Source organism: Phyllobates terribilis, unplaced genomic scaffold, assembly GCF_046119375.1.
Source record: "Phyllobates terribilis strain yellow unplaced genomic scaffold, ASM4611937v1 Scaffold_2__4_contigs__length_985480577, whole genome shotgun sequence".
Taxonomy (NCBI): domain Eukaryota; kingdom Metazoa; phylum Chordata; class Amphibia; order Anura; family Dendrobatidae; genus Phyllobates; species Phyllobates terribilis.
In genome coordinates, this window is record NW_027362762.1 from 50213456 (window position 1) to 50221768 (window position 8313).

General features: G+C 38.5%; 1 protein-coding gene across 1 annotated transcript in view; it reads right to left on the reverse strand.

The window, feature by feature from the left end:
* The window catches only part of PAK1 (p21 (RAC1) activated kinase 1), a 71841-nt gene extending 66249 nt beyond the window's left edge, over positions 1-5592 (reverse strand). The window contains exon 1 of the mRNA XM_073661669.1: positions 5384-5592. The gene's annotated coding sequence lies outside the window, so the exon portion shown is untranslated. The remainder of the gene's footprint in view (positions 1-5383) is intronic.
* Positions 5593-8313: the final 2721 nt, after the last annotated feature.

Genomic DNA, 8313 nt, shown 5'->3' on the forward strand with positions numbered 1-8313 from the left:
ATGTCACTTACCTCATGTACAGGGCATTGCAGTAGCTTAGGTATCCATGGTTACGACCTCTCATATAGTGACAATTAATTGTTAGTGGTCGTAACCATGGATACCTAAGCTACTGTAATGCCCTGCACATGGGGTAAACGACATAGCGAATTAGAAGAACTATAGTACATTTCTTATTGGAGGTATTTGCTAATAGTTTTATTACACCTACTACAGATTGGGATCGGATGATGGCGATGGGAAAACCCCTTTAACACTAAGATAGTGTCATGCTCCGCCCCTCTGGTCCGCACTAGCCATAAACACAGGGGGTTGTCCACCTTTGCGATATTTTTTTATTTTCTTATGTAAATGTATTTTTGACAAATAATTTCACAATTAGTTTATATTAAAACTTTTCACTGTTGGCCTTCTATAACCTCATGTAATGCACTATTACTGCATAATGATTTAACTGAGAATCTGTCAGTGAGCTCCTTCTGATGGTCAAAGGGGAGAGTTAATAACTCTAATCTGTCTATTTCTGACCTGATTTATAACTACAGACCACATCAAAATTGAATGTGCAGGGAAACAAAGAACATGTAAAAGCAAATCAATACGGATTTCTTAATGAAACCAAATTGCAAAAATTACTTTTCATCCCAAATACATCCATTTAAGAAAAAAAAAATTGTTCCAGAAGTGGAAAACCCCTTTTAGAAAGTAGAAGAGGATTGACTTACACCAGATCAAATCTCAATGCTCATAAAGCAGCAATTCTAGAAAAAGTTTTCCATTTTCTGATGAGGTCTTGGGCTTTCTATATTTCCCTATTACAGATCTGAAAATTCTGTACTGATTAGTTATAGATAGATAGATAGATATAGAGATGCATAGATAGATAGATAATAGATAGAGATATAGATGCATAGATAGATATATATAGAGATAGATAGATAAATAGATAGAGATATAGATGCATAGATAAATATATATAGAGATAGATAGATAAATAAATAGATATAGATAGATAGATAGATAGATAGATAGATAGATAGATAGATAGATAGATAGATAGATAGATAACCATTTAGTGACTGGAGCCTTGTTTTTCTGATACAGAGCTCCAAATCCTCTGCAATAAAGGTGATTGATAAATTGTCTGCCTGTCTGTGGCTGCCTGAGTACAAGTTATATTAGTACACAGATTGCTCCCCCTAGTGGTGGCTGCAGAATTTCATATTTTTGGTCTATAGTTCAGCCGGAGGGTTGGAGCTGTATATAAGAAAAATTGAGCTACAAGGATTTATAAAAAAAAAAAGCTGGACTTTGGACCTACAAATAATATAATGATAAAAAAAAATGATAGAGATTCACTTAAAGGCCACGGCCCCATTATCAGTATTCGATCAGTATTTTTTCTCAGGAGTGGGAGCCAAAACCAAGAGTGGGTGATAAATGCAGAATTGGTGACTTGTTTCTATTATACCTTTTCTCCGATTGTTCCTCACTTGGTTTTGGCTCCCACTCCTGAGAAAAAATACTGACCGAATACTGACCAAATACTGATAGTGGGGCCGTGGCCAAACGGAAGGAATCTGGTGGTGGCTCCATGTTGTGCAACTGCCATTAATCAATGGTGTGGTATATCAGTGCAGGTAGAACGGAGGTGAGATCTTTCCTCAGACGACTGTTCTGTTTAATAATTAGAAATCTGACGTCAGCAGAACGGGAAACAATCGCTTATCAATACAGTGAATGGGGAAGACAGTTTACCCAGCGGCCGCCTATCAGTCATATATGTCGGGGTGATAGGTGGAGGCAATAAGGAAGGTCAGGGCTTCAGACCACAATTATAGGGAACTTTGCAGCAGAGGTGTCATGGTGTCCCTCTGTTCCCTGCCATCCTGGGGTAAATATCAACATGAAGTTTGCATGTTCTGCCAAAGGAATGGTCCACAAATTGGACAGCGCTTTAAATACCCAAGTCCCCCAAGTAAAACTTAAACTACCCCCCAACACACACACACCGGCGCTGTTTCAGCGATGTTTGCTCCAGGTCTTCCAGTGATCCCTTTATTGTTATGTCACATGACCGCTGCAGCCAATCAACAGCTGCAGCCTTTAATATTTTATTAGAGCCAGGCTTGGATTTGTCCACAAGGGAACATGCGATTCTCAATGCCCTCCCCACCCCACCATCATTACCTTATACGAGCAGTTGTTGGCACTATTCACTTGATTCTCTATGTACAGACAGAAGACGCATCACTCATGTAACAAACCAACCAGATTGTTATCAAACAGAAGAAAGTTGCATTTATGTATTAGGGAAATACAATGCATGTAGCGGAACAGTTGTCCCCCAGAATCAATGTTACTAGTGGGCTCTTAGCAAACCCAGTATGACACTGGTCAGATTAGACAACCATTCTGACGGAATATTGATGTTCAGCAGCCAGCGATTGGCTGCAGAGGTCACGTAACATAGTATCATGAGAATGCCGGAATCACTGGAACACCACCGATGTGGGAGGTAAAGATAAACTTTTCTTATTTTACCCAAGGAACCCCCCTCCTCCTTCCCATTTAAGAATGGGTTTTCTAAGTAGTAGACTGCCCCTTTAAGTATATACTCAGGTAGCTCAACCATACAAACAGTATCATGTAGACTATGGAGTATATACAGTCCCTACATGCTGTATGTACAGTCACCTAGTATACACTGTCTGCTGAGTATATACTGACCCTAGAGTATACACCGTCTGCGGAGTATATACTGTGACTAGAGTATACACTGTCTGTGGAGTATATACTGACCCTAGAGTATACACTGTCTGCGGAGTATATACTGACCCTAGAGTATACACTGTCTGCGGAGTATATACTGTCACTAGAGTATACACCCTCTGCGGAGTATATACTGACCCTAGAGTATACACCGTCTGCGGAGTATATACTGACACTAGAGTATACACTGTCTGCGGAGTATATACTGACACTAGAGTATACACTGTCTGCGGAGTATATACTGACACTAGAGTATACACTGTCTGCGGAGTATATACTGACACTAGAGTATACACTGTCTGCGGAGTATATACTGACCCTAGAGTATACATTGTCTGCGGAGTATATACTGACCCTAGAGTATACACCGTCTGCGGAATATATACTGTCACTAGAGTATACACCGTCTGCGGAGTATATAATGTCACTAGAGTATACACCGTCTGCGGAGTATATACTGTCACTAGAGTATACACCGTCTGCGGAGTATATACTGTCACTAGAGTATACACCGTCTGCGGAGTATATACTGACCCTAGAGTATACACCGTCTGCGGAGTATATACTGTCACTAGAGTATACACTGTCTGCGGAGTATATACTGACCATAGAGTATACACTGTCTGCGGAGTATATACTGTCACTAGAGTATACACTGTCTGCGGAGTATATACTGTCACTAGAGTATACACTGTCTGCGGAGTATATACTGACCCTAGAGTATACACTGTCTGCGGAGTATATACTGACCCTAGAGTATACACTGTCTGCGGAGTATATACTGACCCTAGAGTATACACTGTCTGCGGAGTATATACTGATCCTAGAGTATACACTGTCTGCGGAGTATATACTGATCCTAGAGTATACACTGTCTGCGGAGTATATACTGACCCTAGAGTATACACTGTCTGCGGAGTATATACTGACCCTAGAGTATACACTGTCTGCGGAGTAAATACTGACCCTAGAGTATACACTGTCTGCGGAGTATATACTGTCACTAGAGTATACACTGTCTGCGGAGTATATACTGACCCTAGAGTATACACTGTCTGCGGAGTATATACTGACACTAGAGTATACACTGTCTGCGGAGTATATACTGACACTAGAGTATACACTGTCTGCGGAGTATATACTGACACTAGAGTATACATTGTCTGCGGAGTATATACTGACACTAGAGAATACACTGTCTGCGGAGTATATACTGACACTAGAGTATACATTGTCTGCGGAGTATATACTGACACTAGAGAATACACTGTCTGCGGAGTATATACTGACACTAGAGTATACATCGTCTGCGGAGTATATACTGTCACTAGAGTATACACTGTCTGCGGAGTATATACTGTCACTAGAGTATACACTGTCTGCGGAGTATATACTGACACTAGAGTATACACCGTCTGCGGAGTATATACTGACACTAGAGTATACACCGTCTGCGGAGTATATACTGACACTAGAGTATACACCGTCTGCGGAGTATATACTGACACTAGAGTATACACTGTCTGCGGAGTATATACTGTCACTAGAGTATACACTGTCTGCGGAGTATATACTGTCACTAGAGTATACACTGTCTGCGGAGTATATACTGTCACTAGAGTATACACTGCCTGCGGAGTATATACTGACACTAGAGTATACACTGTCTGCGGAGTATATACTGACACTAGAGTATACACTGTCTGCGGAGTATATACTGACACTAGAGTATACACTGTCTGCGGAGTATATACTGACACTAGAGTATACACTGTCTGCGGAGTATATACTGTCACTAGAGTATACACTGTCTGCGGAGTATATACTGACCCTAGAGTATACACTGTCTGCGGAGTATATACTGACCCTAGAGTATACACTGTCTGCGGAGTATATACTGACCCTAGAGTATACACTGTCTGCGGAGTATATACTGACACTAGAGTATACACTGTCTGCGGAGTATATACTGACCCTAGAGTATACACCGTCTGCGGAGTATATACTGACACTAGAGTATACACTGTCTGCGGAGTATATACTGTGACTAGAGTATACACTGTCTGCGGAGTATATACTGACACTAGAGTATACACTGTCTGCGGAGTATATACTGACACTAGAGTATACACTGTCTGCGGAGTATATACTGACACTAGAGTATACACCGTCTGCGGAGTATATACTGACACTAGAGTATACACTGTCTGCGGAGTATATACTGACACTAGAGTATACACTGTCTGCGGAGTATATACTGACACTAGAGTATACACTGTCTGCGGAGTATATACTGACACTAGAGTATACACTGTCTGCGGAGTATATACTGACACTAGAGTATACACTGTCTGCGGAGTATATACTGACACTCGAGTATACACCGTCTGCGGAGTATATACTGACACTCGAGTATATAGAGAACAGGGAGGAAACAATTCTTGCTCAATAAAACCCCCACTGACCACATACACCCGCTCCTTCCAGCCCAGCCCACTGTACAGAGCTTATACAGGGCCACCACTTGCTCTAGAATCCTGCGCTGTCCCCGGATACAACGCTCCATTCTCAGAGATACAATGTAACGAGCTCTGCGGTCACATGACTTTACCTGTCCAGGTATCCAGCTCCTGCTCCCGGCCTGCACCGCTCCCTCCTCACAGCAGCTGCGGCAAATCCTGACACACAGTCCCGGAACAGCTCCGTCTACACGAACTATCTCCATACACGGCCGCCGCCGGTCCTCAGCGCTCACCCTGACTGCTCACTGTCCACAGCCGCTCCACACCCACCACATACTGCAACCAATCCGCGGCTTCTTCACCACAAGATACAATATCACTCCTCCTTCTTAACTAGCAAAGCGCATCCTATACCAATACTCCACAGTCATCCACCGACTAATCCTAAACTCCACTAGTGACACCGTGAGTGACCCTCCAGCTATGTGACCACACATGGCAATATATATGGTAATAGTACATCTAATACAATGTAACTACTATAATACTGCTCCTATGTACAAGAATATAACTACTATAATACTGCTCCCTATGTACAAGAATATAACTACTATAATACTGCCCCCTATGTACAGGAATATAACTACTATAATACTGCCCCTATGTACAAGAATATAACTACTATAATACTGCCCCTATGTACAAGAATATAACTACTATAATACTGCCCCCTATGTACAGGAATATAACTACTATAATACTGCTCCTATGTACAAGAATATAACTACTATAATACTGCCCCCTATGTACAGGAATATAACTACTATAATACTGCTCCTATGTACAAGAATATAACTACTATAATACTGCTCCTATGTACAAAAATATAACTACTATAATACTGCTCCTATGTACAAGAATATAACTACTATAATACTGCCCCTATGTACAAGAATATAACTACTATAATACTGCTCCTATGTACAAAAATATAACTACTATAATACTGCTCCTATGTACAAGAATATAACTACTATAATACTGCTCCTATGTACAAGAATATAACTACTATAATACTGCCCCTATGTACAAGTATATAACTACTATAATACTGCTCCTATGTACAAAAATATAACTACTATAATACTGCCCCTATGTACAAGAATATAACTACTATAATACTGCTCCTATGTACAAAAATATAACTACTATAATACTGCTCCTATGTACAAGAATATAACTACTATAATACTGCCCCTATGTACCAGAATATAACTATTATAATACTGCCCCTATGTACAAGAATATAACTACTATAATACTGCTCCTATGTACAAGAATATAACTACTATAATACTGCCCCCTATGTACAAGAATATAACTACTATAATACTGCCCCAATGTCCAAGAGTATAACTACTATAATACTGCCCCTATGTACAAGAATATAACTACTATAATACTGCTCCTATGTACAAGAATATAACTACTATAATACTGTCCCCTATGTACAAGAATATAACTACTATAATACTGCCCCTATGTACAAGAATATAACTACCATAATACTGCTCCTATGTACAAGAATATAACTACTATAATACTGCCCCTATGTACAAGAATATAACTACTATAATACTGCTCCTATGTACAAGAATATAACTACTATAATACTGCTCCTATGTACAAGAATATAACTACTATAATACTGCCCCTATGTACAAGAATATAACTACTATAATACTGCCCCTATGTACAAGAATATAACTACCATAATACTGCTCCTATGTACAAGAATATAACTACTATAATACTGCTTCTATGTACAAGAATATAACTACTATAATACTGCTCCCTATATACAAGTATATAACTACTATAATAATGCTCCTATATACAAGAATATAACAACTATAATACTGCTCCCTATGTACAAGAATATAACTACTATAATACTGCTCCCCATGTACAAGAATATAACTACTATAATACTGCTCCTATGTACAAGAATATAACTACTATAATACTGCCCCTATGTACAAGAATATAACTACTATAATACTACCTCCTATGTACAAGAATATAACTACTATAATACTGCTCCCTATGTACAAGAATATAACTATTATAACACTGATCCTATGTACAAGAATATAACTACTATAATACTGCTCCCTATATACAAGAATATAACTACTATAATACTGCTCCTATATACAAGAATATAACTGCTATAATACTGCTCCCTATGTACAAGAATATAACTACTATAATACTGCCCCCTATGTACAAGAATATAACTACTATAATACTGCCCCCTATGTACAGGAATATAACTACTATAATACTGCTCCTATGTACAGGAATATAACTACTATAATACTGCCACTATGTACAAAAATATAACTACTATAATACTGCCCCCTATGTACAAGAATATAACTACTATAATACTGTCCCCTATGTACAGGAATATAACTACTATAATACTGCTCCTATGTACAGGAATATAACTACTATAATACTGCCACTATGTACAAGAATATAACTACTATAATACTGTCCCCTATGTACAGGAATATAACTACTATAATACTGCTCCTATGTACAGGAATATAACTACTATAATACTGCCACTATGTACAAAAATATAACTACTATAATACTGCCCCCTATGTACAAGAATATAACTACTATAATACTGCTCCTATGTATAAGAATATAACTACTGTAATACTGCCCTCTATGTACAAGAATATAACTACTATAATACTGCTCCTATGTACAAGAATATAACTACCATAATACTGCTCCTATGTACAAGAATATAACTACTATAATACTGCTCCTATGTACAAGAATATAACTACTGTAATACTGCCCCCTATGTACAAGAATATGACTACTATAATACTGCTCCTATGTACAAGAAAATAACTACCATAATACTGCTCCTATGTACAAGAATATAACTACTATAATACTGCTCCTATGTACAAGAATATAACTACCATAATACTTCCCCTATGTACAAGAATATAACAACTATAATACTGTCCCCTACGTACAAGAATATAAC